Below are 13,626 nucleotides of genomic sequence, written 5' to 3'. Positions count from 1 at the left end.
AGAGGATCTGACAATGTGGTGGCCGACGCTTTGTCTCGCGGTTTGGTTTAGGTTTTGGTATGGTTTCATTCAGAATTATTTTTTCCTTGTCCTTTTAAGGAAGGAAAGAGAAAAGTCAAATTCTTCCTTTAGGGGGAGAAGTGTTACGGCCTAAGCCTTCTGAGTGTTGTATCTGTGTTTGTTTGTGATCTAATTAGTCTTTTCTCTTCTGAGTGTTAGGTTCCGCCCCTGCACACCTGTGTCCTGTTGCTCTGATGGCTCAACTAGAGTATATAAGAGAAGTGTGAACCAGAATGAAGCATGCAGCAGTGAATTCCATGCAGTGGTGAATTTTGCGTGCATCATGCTGTCCAGCCAGCCTCCGAAGAAAGCTGTGTTCTATTTGATGTTTATTTGGTTTGATCTATTTGTCAGTGTCTGTTAAGTATATTCTTTGACTTTGGTATAGTTTAATTGTTATTGTTACATGTGGAGAGTTGAGGTGAATGAGAGATGTGAGATTGCGTAATCGTTTATTAGTCCAAAAATAAATGGTTAAATTGCTGTTGGCCTCATGTCTCCTCTTATGTTGTGGACCCCTTTCTCAATGAGCATTTTTATAACAGGGGTTCGTAACACATGTCGTTTCAGCCATAGAGCCATAGTCTGTTTATAAAGTGTTTTTTTTTTGTTTGTTTTTTTAACAATACACCAGACTTTTACCCATCGGTGATGATCTCCGGGGCTTGAGCAACCACAGAAATGGGCGAGCAGCACCCATGGAAAAACAGCAGATACAAGCTATTAATGTGAACCTAGTAATGCTGTGTCCATTAAATTTCTTGTAGAAGCTGTCGATATGCTTTTTTCGTGTTAGGCCTAATTTCTTGTAAATAAGCTCCTTTTTTTATCTGATCGGCAGAAATGCGAATTATTTGTTGGATTTTAACTAATTGTTAGGCAGCAAGAATGTGAAAATGTTTTAAGTTATTGTTTATATAGAGCTGACCACGTGCTGAAACTTTTCTTTTAAAATCGCGAAGTACAATACATGGCATATTTAAACATAGGTTGATATATTAAAAGGACCTTTTAAAAAATCCCAGTATATGTTCTGGCAATCATATCGTTTTATGGAGATGACATTATTACTCTGAGCTTTTTACAAAGCTCCGCGGCTTTATAATTAGCCTTTCTATGTAAATATGCACTAGATGGACATCTTTGACCATTGTCAATTTACAATTCGCTTGTCCATTCATCAGGGCTGCAACTCTCCAATTGGATACTATTATGCCTGTCTTGTGTTTAGAAGAGCAAAGCATTCTGATTGGCTAGTAATGTTAGTTTGGTTGAGAGTGAAAGCTGCTGCTCCCTTACCATTGGTAGGCGAACTCATGGACTCGAAAGTGACATCAATAAACATTTTTTTAATTTTTTTTAATGTAGGATAATTTTTTTCCGCAGCCAAATGCTACACGCTGGAAATCCAGCACAGTGCCGGAAACTTTAAGCCCTGTGTATGTCCCCTTTAAATGAGAATGAGTTGGAGTTCATAATTTCCCCCTATAGAGGGACAATTAAAAAGGGCAAGAATTAACTAAACTCACAAAGGCGGCAGTGGGCTAGAATGAGGGTATCATTTTACATCAGAGGTTTTCTTTTGAAGACAAATGTGTAATGTGCTTTCAAATGTGTAAAAAAGCTGCAAAAATATGAGCTTAAGTCAGTCAACACCAAACAACACTTGTGATTCAGCTCCTATTTAATGAGGACATGAAGATATATTAAATGACTGCATCTCACCAAGTGCACTCACTCCATGACAGCCAGTGTAACGATGGCAAAATATGTGTTCATTTATTAAAAGTCAATAATTTCACAAGATCATCCATTATAGTGACTTTTATTAGTTAGCATGCCTTGATGGTTGTTGAACAACACCAGATGTGTGAGGTTTATTAATACTTAAACTTCACTCGAAGATTAAAATTCTGTCAGATATTTTCATCAGGGTTGCAACTCTGCAATTGGATACTATTATGCATGTCTTGTGTTTAAGTAAAGCAAAGGAGCAAAGCATTCAGACTGGCTAGTAATGTTAGTTTGGTTGAGAATCAAAGCTGCTGCTCTATTATCACTGAAAGATGTTAACAAGATTTTTATTTTTTTTAATGTAGAATTTTTTTTCCACAGCCAAATACTGAGGAGCTTTTAGAGCTTATGCTCGCGGTGTAACGTGACCATGTTACTGACCCCACACATTGCTTCCAAACGCAATTTTTAACTACCACATTCCTATTTATAATCATTCTGGTAGCACATGAAGACAACATTAGAGAAAACAGGCAGAGACAGTTGTAGCTTTAGCAACATTAGCCTTACAGAGAGCCATGGTTCTCTTTTGCAAAACAAAATATGATACGTGATGCTTACTTTGTCCTCAGTATGGACGTTTGCAAATGAAGCGTTGCTATCAATTCCTATTTCCGGGGTTTTTTTCCGGGACATTTCCTTCGAAAATGAAAAGTAACCACCGTGTCCTCATCATTCTATGGAGGCTCCTATGTTCGTTGGTTCATCCCAACACACAGCACTTTTAAAAGCTCTTTAGTGCTTACACTGTTCCTCCAGCAGCTACAGCAAGAGAACAGTAATGGCGGACCACAGCTTCTTACTCAGGGCTGTGTATATGCTAATAGGGCAGAGAGTGGAACAAATGGGTGGGATTTTCACCGACTATGTTGTCATAGTCTGCAACTGCTCATGTGGAGAGACTGTTTATGATTCTTTGGAATAATAAAACAATGAGTGGGTGGATTTTTACCATTATAGGCTGGTTGTTTTTACACACTGTGGCCACACAACTGTGTTCAAACAACTTATAAAATTATTTTTTTGCATTCTATGGCACCTTTAATAAACAAATAAACATATTAGAATAATTTCTGAAGGATCATGTGATCATGTGATGCTGAAAATTCTGATTAACTATCAAAGGAATAAAGTATATTAAAACAGAAAAGGCAGCTTTATATATTTAATATTTAGCATCTGTAATAATGGTTTGCAATATCCTAGTTCTACTCTATTTGTAGCATCAGTGAGCATAGGAGACTTATTTCAGAACATTAAAAACTCTTACTAATCCAAACTTCTGATTGGTTGTGTTCAATACATACAAACAATATAAGAACAGTAGCACACAAATTATCCTTGCTAAAACCACTCTATTCACCCGTCAAAATCAAGAGGCAAAAAAGAGCCCAAAGTGCCTTTTGATTGACACGTGACATCCAGGTGAAGCTGAGACTCTGCCTTGCCCATGAAATATGAAAGTGTCCTCTTCTGTTCTACCACAGACACATTCACATTAAAAATATAGACACACGGATCCACAAATCTAAACAAGATCAATTTATTTCAGAGTATGCCTTTTTAAAATTTCTAATATATTTTGAAAACCTTATCACTCTCTGTTCCTCTGTCTTACTCTCACCCACAGCCTGTTAAGGAAGAGGAGATAGGGGAAATTTTTGATCACAAGTGCGCTCAACCAAGGAGGGCAGTCAAGGATGAGAAAGAGAAAGGGGTGGGAGGCGTATAAGGGGAGCAGAGACACACAGAGTGTGAGAAAGCAGGAGAGGAGGGAATTAGAGAAAAGGGAAGATGAGAGATAGAGGGAAAATTAAGAAGGGCAAGAATTAACTAAACTCACAGAGGCAGTAGTGGGCTAAAACGAGGGTATCATTCTACATCAGAAGTTTTCTTTGGAAAGACAAATGTCTAATGTGCTTTCAAATGTGTAAAAAAGCTGCAAAAATATGAGCATAAGCGAGTCAACACCAAACAACACTTGTGATTCAGCTCCTATTTAATGAGGACATGAAGATACATTAAATGACTGCATCTCACCAAGTTCAATCACTCCATGACAGCCAGTGTAACGATGGCAAAATCTGTGCTCATTTATTAAAAGTCAATAATTGCGCAACATCATCCATTATTGTGACTTTTATTAGTTAGCATGCCTTGATGGTTGTTAAACAACACCAGACGTGTGAGGTTTATTAATACTTAAACTTCACTCGAAGATGAAAATTCTGTCATCATTTACATGCCCTCAAGTTGTTCCAAACCTGTATCAATTTCTTTAATAACACCAAAGAAGATATTTTGAAGAATGCTGGTAATCAAACAGTTTACTGTTGACATCCACAATACAATACAAAAAAAAAAAAGAAAACTGTCGAAGTCAATAGCTACCATCAGTGGTTTGCTAACCATTTGTTTTTCTCAACAGAAACACATACAGTGGTGCAAAAGCATTGTTACCCAGCTAGTTCTGTTGTTACCAACATTGTTCAAAGATTCTTTATTTCCCAAAACCATATTTAAAGCGAACATTCACAATCAGCGTCACAAACTTAAGTGGTCGGAACTAAAGCTCCCGACCTTTGGTTAGAGGCATAGTTTCTTGTTACTAAGACATATTGGCTTAAATTAATTATGCTCTTGGGCACAATAAGCAAGCTAACATGCAGTACAATTTATATTTTCCAATCTATCTAAATATAAATGCTTTGTATTGTATGTTTTTTTGTGCATTCTCAATAAATTCAGTTTTTGAAGAATGCGCAAGGGAATCCCACAGTATAACGTAAGAGGAAACCGGTGATTAATCAAACATAAAACAAAGCAAAACGATATGAAACAAAAATAGTAAATTAGTCATCAGGTGCTATGTTCAATTATACTTACAATTCTCTAATCAGTTAAAGGAGTCATATGATGTGATTTAAAATTTTCCTTTCTCTTTGGAGTGTTACAAGCTCTTGGTGCATAAAAAAGATCTAAAGTTGCAAAGACTAAAATCCAAAGAGATATTCTTTATAAAAGATGAGTCAACCACACCCCCCTAAAACGACTCATCCTATCTCACCCCTACATGTCTATGCCACAATGTGGGAAGGTTTGCATAACGCTGCCCAAATGCTCACGAAAAAAAAGAAGGCATGTTTCTATAAAGTGGTGCATTAACAATTTTGCAAGGAGAGTCTGGCACTTCTGACTCTGTAAGTACGTTTACATTTGTAAAGAATTTGACACTGATGATTCAAATGCAAATTTTGAGCAGTGTAGAGTAACTGTTACTGCTTGTTGTTTCTCCAATCACAAATGCAGACATGGTTTTATGTTAACGCTGTGTGACACTCAACGCAGTGCATAAGAAGACAGTCATTATAATCAGTAATTATGTCCCCACTTGATGCAGCAAATGTCTCATTTTTAATGGCTTTTATTATTTTCGTCTTGTCATGCTGGGACACATGTCATCACAGTATGATGAGGGGCGTAACATTTCCGTAAAATGCTTGAAGTATTCGGCCAATCACAATGCACATCTCGCTTTTTTAGAACAATGAGCTTTGTAAAAATCGACACATTTCAGAAAGGTGTGGCATAGAGGAGAAACAATAAAGTAGAGTATGTAGAAATAATGTGTTTTTTTGAACCTTAAACTTCATAAACACACTACATTACACCAAATAGTGTTGTTTTTAGCAACATCATATGACCCCTTTAAACAGCAGAAGTTAATATTCCACCACATTCATGTGAAGTCATTAACAATGGCACTATATTGTTGAACTAATGTGATTCAAACAATGTTATTCAAAAAGATGTGACTGTGTTCAGGAAACAGTCGTGACTAGCAAGTTTGTATCCACAACAATGCATCTACTATGGCGAGTAATCAGCGAGTTGTGCCATTGTAAGTGAAATGCACCATAGGTTTGAAACAACTTAAGCATGATTAAATTACAATTTTCATCTTTGGGTAAATATTCCTTTAATACTCTAACAAAGCATTGTCTTTTAGTTTAAATTTTTCGTAAAATCCTGCATCGAATTGTGTTTTGTTAGTAAACAAATTATTGTTTGGTAAAAGTTACATCATTTACCTAATACATGTGCGATTCAGTGGGCGGGGCTAAACAGGCAGTGATGCAGAGGCAGGCGGTGCTTATCCACACTATTACATCATAGAGTGGTATATTTTTTTACACACGCTGTCATTTTGGCTTACTACTTTCAATATAAACTGTTTTTAAACTAATGAGAAAGTTTTGAATTCTGAAGCTTACCATATGTTTTGATAGTACAGTGACCTCTTACATGTCAAAAGATCAAGGGAATGTTGATTTCACAGTTCATGACCCCTTCAATGCCTCCATTCATTTAAATGGTGCCACAGGAAAACTATGAAATCATTTTAATGGACAGATAGCGAAGTACAAACACACACAGTCTTAAAACTTTCAATCTGGTTAGCATGACCCAGCTAAATGCTGTCATCAGATAACATAACAAACTCACTTTCTCCACTCATGTCCACTGTTGCTTTTCAAAACAACATATGAATCTCAAATATTTTATTATATAATATTAGATATTTGCTGCTCATTTTAGAGGGCTCGAAAGGGCATGAGATGCTTAAACATGCTACAAATGGAATATGTTTCTACTTCAGCTGCACTTCACATAACAATGCAAACCTTTTACTATCAAGGATCTGCATTATATGGTCTGTGAAACTGACAATTAAATAAACAGCTAAGTCAATCAAAATCCTTAAAGAAATGTAACTGGATTATCAAATGCTAATGAGATATGAATCATTGTACAATTGTGCTGAAAATTCATACAGCCCTCATAAAGGATGAGTGAGAAGATACAGTCCAACACTCACACACACATACATGATAATCTCATTGCACACACACACACTCAAATATATTTCACATCCAATTGGTCGCAAAGAGTGAGTCAGGAATATGTAAGCCATTAGTTTAGCTGGAGAGGCCAGGGTAATTATGGCTGGCATTTTGACAAGTGTTTGGTGGAGTGAAGGTCAACTGTGTCTGCGTGGGAGATCTATGCTAATCTGCCCAGCTGGAGCGCAGACGAGCAGCCCCTGCACCGCACCACTGCAATTACAGAGAGAGAAAGAGAGAGAGATAGAGCAAGAGAGAAAGGAATGAGTGGGTGAGGAAGTAAACACGGCAGAGATGTCAGAGATGTGGACGGATGTGAAGAAATGTCAGCGGGAAAATAAAGACAACATGAGATTGAGGGAGTACAAATCAGATGAAGTAACCAGACTCTTAAACAGATGCCGGCTCAGTTTAACTTCCTCAAAGCGAACTGAAGGGCAAGGGAGTAGAAGATAAAAAGAGGAATAAATGAGGCTGTCGCAAGCTGTCACTCTGACCTATGCTAAAGTTGAGAGCATGGCCATTATTGTTCTAGAAGATCATGACCTATGACACAATAGCAATTCAGGTCACGATCCCTCTTACTCTTAGTAACCTTTATTAGATTTTTCCTATTCGCTTGTTAAGTCTGACGTCACGTAGCAGTGCTTCCGTGTCCAAATGCTCTATCAGTTACCACGAGAAAACAACAAAAGGTGCTAATATAAACTCACAATGTGATAGAATACTAGCGAAAAAGTTATAATCTTAACCTTTAACTCCATACTGAAGTCCCAGATAGCCAGACAATGAAAATATAAATATAAAAAATATATATAAAAATTATTTGTGTTTGGGACGCTGTGAGCACGGAAACTGTAGTGTATACTGTAAGTTTGAAAGCGTTTAGCTTAAATGATTAATATGAATAAACAGTGCTCATAAACGGCTGCTGGGGTAGTATTCTCAAGTGAAGCGAGTTGAGGCTTGGACCCGGAAGCAGCGCTTCTTACGTCATCACTTAACAACCGAATTTTGGTGCACTGGTCACCTTTTTTCCGTTTTCTCTTTTTATCGGTTTACATAAACTGCTATCCTGTCTCTTTCTTCATTTCTGCTGTGGTAGCAGGTGAAGATGGAATATATTGTTTTCCCGGTGGCAGATGACCTTCAGGGTTCCATGTCCCATCCGCCCTAACCTGTCCAGACTCTGACCCATCCAGGGTTCTCACAGCCTGGGCGCAACACCAGGGTCAACCCCTTCAAGACCCCCAAGATCTCCCCCGCAGATATGAAAGGCCAGACAAAGAGTGGTCATCTCTAGCCTGACACACCCTGATACCCTCTGTTTCTCACACATCAAAAAAAGAAAGAAAAAAGAAAAAAAGAAAAAATTATCCATATGTGTGTGCATATGTATATATTTATACAGGTACATGCCCACACAGCATATAACTGGTAAACAAGCCAAGGTTAATGTAAAATTCGTGATATTAATGGCAGAAATCTTACCGTTTCAGAGTAAACGTAATTTTACTTGTGTTTTAAAATATAAGATGACTAGACAATTAATGATCAGTTGGCTATAATTCAGCTTAAAGTTGCAGTGTGTAATTTTTTGCGGCACCTATTGGTGAGGTTGCGAATTGCAACCAACGGCTCAGTCCCTGCTCACCTCTCCCTTTAGAGAAGCTACGGTGGCTGACACAGGTCAAGATATCCTCGGTAAAGTCAGCAGAGAGCAATGAGATGTCTTTACAAAGGTAAATCAAGGAATAATATTTATTTAATTATTCAATAAATCAATGTTATTGCGAGTGTTAATATACATGGTCATCTTTGTGTCAGTGTTTTATTCGCAAAAACAACAAAGTGACAAAACGCGCTCTGTAGAGCAGTTTGTCTGTTTAGGGCTACCGTACAAACATGGAAGTGACTTCCATGTATGGGGACCCGCGGTGTATGTAGATATAAATAGCTCAATCTAAGCTAATAAGAACACGACGGTTCATTAAGAAAGGTCTTTATACACCTCTGAAAACAGTTTTATATATTATATTGCTTTTCTGTGAATAGATAATTGTAAATATTACACATTGCACCTTTAGATTGATAAGATAACATTAAAATGCCATGAATATAGGCCTATACTGATATGGCCACCATATCACATCCTTAAGATGAAGAATATGCCTCACATTAAAAGAATCCCTGTGCTTGCTTTGTCACGTATAGCAATTACACCTAAACACTGAGAGTGAAGCAGAGTTTCTCCAGAAGAGCACATCAACTCTAGAAAAACACTGCCTCACTCAGCACACTAACACACCTCCCACACAAACATTCCACTTTTAAGTGGCTGAAGCACAATGCATTCTGTTTTATCAAAAAAGCCTTTGCTCCTCTATCACAGGAAAATCTACACTGTCGCACGTTCCCTTTCAGCACATGAATTTAGATGAGACCATTTTCTCTTGTGATTGATATGCAGCATTATGAGTTTAATATTGTCTGATAAGAGCATCATAAAAAATGCACCAGTGTACAACAGACTTTAATGAAATCTCACCCAAAAGACAAATGATGATGCAGAATGCCCCTTCTTGAAAATGTAACTTGCAGTTCTCTTGAGAGCATTTTTCAGAATGTCATAACAAATGAACAGAATATATATGTGTGTGTGTGTGTGTGTGTGTGTGTATGTATATATATATATATATATATATATATATATATATATATATATATATATATATATATATATATATATATATATGATGTTTTGTGAATATCCAAGGTTGCAGCAGCAACCTTCTGTTATAATTTTCAGGGGGATCTTACCCCAAGGAAATCAATAAAATAAATATTATAATTAAAGCAAAACTAAATAATACTGTAATATTTCATATGCAACCTAAAATAAAATCCACAGATTACTACACAAAACTTTAGATAAATTTATAAATCTAAATGTTAATGTTTAGATGAGAATTAGTGCCATCTATGGTCAAGAGGAGAGGTCAGGAAGCTTTAACTTTACATAGTAAAGAGGACAGAGCAGATGCACACTCAAAAACACACGACAAAGTATAGACAAAATAAGCACTAATATAAATTAAGTTGTGGACTGCAAAACGTGAGGAGGAGCAGAAGTGGGAGCAAAGCAGAAGAAATCATATTAGAAAGAGAGAAAAGAGAGAGCAACTGAGAGATGAAGAGAGAGATGATACATTGTAAGATTACGTTGTGCAGTTTAGGGTGCCATTTCATCAACAATATGGATGAATCAATGGCCCGATAAATGATTGTGAAGGACACACAAACACACACACACACAAAGCAGGGGGTTCATCTTTTGTTTTGAGACCGAGCAGGGATTACCATATCCAGTCTTTTGTCCAAAGCTTTCTTTCCAGATGAATAGAGTACAACAGCAGATTCCTCATTCCTAATGAATATACCCCAGACCCCCCATAAAGCCCTTCAGTTAGTTGCTGTGCTGCAAGCAGCTTGAAAGACTTGAGCACAGCTTTGCATCAGAATACCAAATCCCTGCCCATATACATAGACCCTACAGGGTACAAGCCGACCCATCTATACTGCTGCTCCTCCACTAGAAATAGCTTTGCAGGAAGTTATTATTTTTTTGTCAGACAAAATTAATAGTTGCACATTTGTGAAGTTATGGTTACAGAAATAAGGTGTCGTGAACAGCTCTGACATACAGTACGTTTTAAAATTACTTTTGAAAGAGGGCACTGCATCAAAGGAATAAGAGCAACACTTTACCATAACTACATGCTATAAAGCATTTACAGTGTCTTTGTTTATTTTAAAATATTGTGCATTTGCATATTACATATTAATAAAAAATACACACACACACACACACACACACACACACAGCCTGGAACACATTTTCAAAGGAGAATAACTGACTGTAGCATTGTTTTTCAGAACTTAGGCCATGTACACACTAATTTTTTTAAAGTTTTTGTTTGAAACAGAGCTTTCAAAAGTGGATACATTTGAAAATGCAGATTTCGCGTTTTAGTGTAGACTGTGAAAACAGAGGCATTTGAAAACGATGATGGAAGTTTAGTTGTGACACATACCAATAGATATTCGTGTTTATACTGGTATTGTGCATGTTATATGCTATGTACTTTCACACTATTCCTATAGATGTGTTACTTTGAACACTCTTCATATCACAGTCCTGTAAAGAAAAATATATACGGCAAAACATGAGGGCAGTTGCGTTATAGATCAGACATACAATCGTGTGCGACCTGGATGTGTTAGTAAATGGGGAGTTCTTTTCGTAAATAAAAATAAATAAAATTTCCTGTCAGAAAAACTGCATGAAAATATCTCATGGTTTTTCCGTGTGTATTATCTGCAGGGAGATTTTTTTAGGCTTTACGCATGCGCAGAAAGTGAATTTAAAGGTCCCGTTTTTCATGCTTTTTTGAAGCTTTGATTATGTTTAATATAACGTGTGCAATATAACGTGTTCATGTTTCGCGTGTAAAAAAACACAGTATTTTTCACACAATTTACTTATCTGTATACCGCTGTTTACAGTGTCATAAAAACGGGCTGATGACTTCCTTGTTCTATAAAGTCCCTCCTTCAGAAATACATAACGAGTTCTGATTGGGCCAGCTGTTCCTGTGTTGTTATTCGACAGTTGCTGAGCGCACGCTGCCCTCCTGGAAACGCGATTGGGCTCGTTTTGGAGTAGTTTTGAGAAGCAAGTGGGCAGGAGCATGTGCTGGAGATGTATTTATAATCACAGGAGCGTTTTTACTGACGAGATGTGCATGAAAATTTTGAACAGTTTTACATGTGGATTATAATTTTCGGGAACCGAGTTAAACATTAATTGTAACCATTAATCTCCAAGTACAGCGTCCCTTGGAAGCCCAAACAAAGGTGATTGGACTCCGAGACAACATGACGACAAACACAAATGCAGCTTTTCTTTCGTCTCCGTCGGAGCGCAACAAAGCCATGCCCCCTTTTTTGTGTATTCATGTGGGCGGAGGTTAGTCAAAAAACTGTTTTAGTGACGTCATTACTGCAGGAACTAGAGGGATGTAGTCTAAACGGATCAGTTTTTGTAGGCGAATTCTGTTAAATAAAATATCTCGCTTGGCATTGAACTCTGAGTTTTAGAATTTTACAGATATTATTTATACTCTAACAACAACATTACACACTAACTAAAGTTTAAAAAATGGGATCACAAAGAATGGGACCTTTAATGTTTTCTGATGTTTGTGTGTGCATGAGACACTTTTGTAAAATGCTTAAGAAAATGCTTGGCCGGAGAGCGTTTTGAAAAGAAAACGTTGTTTTCAAATGTATCCGGATTAATGTAGATGTAGCATTAGCATGTTTCTTAAATATCTGAAAATATCTTATAGTATTTTTATGCTTTAGTAGAGTCAAAAACGTACATACAGTACCTTTAACTGCTGCTGTGAAGTCTGTAAGGATGAACAAATACCTTCCTCTTCAGACACTCATCAATCAGCTTTATATCTCATCATCTATAATTTTTCAATAACTGCTGTGGTATTTTAATTGTTTATTCTTTTCATCTTCCTTATCAAATTCAGAAAGACACACTTTATTGACCACGAAAGAGAAATACAGGAATTAAATATAATTTGACACATTTGTATAACATACAACAACAACAAAGACAAAACACATGTGAGCTACAGTCATAGACAGATGCTTGTGGCAGAACCAAAGGAATACTACTAAATTAGTGGATTTGTGAAACCATTCTCCATTCTCCATTCTCTGTGTGTCTGAATAGAGGGGAGCTATATACAAAGTTAGAATCCTGCCTAACATGCTGATCTAATGTTCTCTAATGTGCTTAGGTCAACAGTTTGTGTGGTTTTAGTGTCATTTGGAGCTACAAAACAGCTCCTTACATGCACAGAAGATTAATGCTATTCAGTGCTTCTAAGCTAGTGGCCAATTACACCACATATATAACAGTTTTCTGAGAATATTTAACAAGGCGCAAAATTAGTTCATTCAAGCTACCGTATAATAAAAGTTTCTAATATCCTTTGAATATTGCAGTTAAATAAGTGAGTCCGTTTTTGTTGTTTTAAACATAAAAGCATTGCTCCTGGAAAAATTCAGGCAAAATCAAGATTTGGATTATGAACATATATACACATATTAAAATGGACAACCTTAAACATAATCCTCAACTCCACCATATTTCCACTGGACATAAATACTTTTGAAGTTGCTTAAATACCACAGGGGTTTATGTGATGTCAAAGGCACAAAAATTGGAATAAATGATTTGGTGTGATCAGTGGTGTGTATACAGCAGTAATAAAGTGTGAGGAGAGATCCTCTCTGTTTAAATAAAGTAATAAATTGGTATTCAGGCACCAGGGTTTTCATAATTTATCTGCCGTGTGAGAGCGGCTGATCATGTTGACTTAACATTTTGTCTGACATTTGGGTCTGACGAGCCCAGCCATTAACTCTCTCAACATGCTACAAGAGACTCTCAAAGGGAGGAGAGACTGGAGATATACACACTCACGTAGACGCACGTACACAAATAAAAGTCGAAATTCGCACCATAGCAATTGGACAAAATTGGGGCGCATTTCCTTGGATACCAAGGCTTTAATGCACAAGCTTTAACATGCACAAACACATTTGCTCACACAGAGTCAGTCAGAACGACATGTCCATTAACTTCAACAACAAGCCACAAATTCACAAATGCACACAAATGTATTATTCGCAGAACTAAATAAAGTGCATTTGCTACTGAGTTCAAAACACAGATCATCAAATTAAATAAAATCTACATTTTCATTAAATGCACTTCATGTAC

The 13,626-nt window shown here is 36.9% G+C and overlaps 1 protein-coding gene across 1 annotated transcript in view; it reads right to left on the bottom strand.

Moving 5' to 3' along the window:
* Positions 1 to 13,626, bottom strand: part of LOC113106141 (receptor-type tyrosine-protein phosphatase N2) — a 205,298-nt gene that overhangs the window by 112,755 nt on the left and 78,917 nt on the right.

Source organism: Carassius auratus, chromosome 7 (assembly GCF_003368295.1).
Source record: "Carassius auratus strain Wakin chromosome 7, ASM336829v1, whole genome shotgun sequence".
NCBI lineage: Eukaryota > Metazoa > Chordata > Actinopteri > Cypriniformes > Cyprinidae > Carassius > Carassius auratus.
The sequence above is the reverse complement of the archived record's forward strand: the minus strand, read 5'-3'. Positions and strand labels throughout refer to the sequence as shown.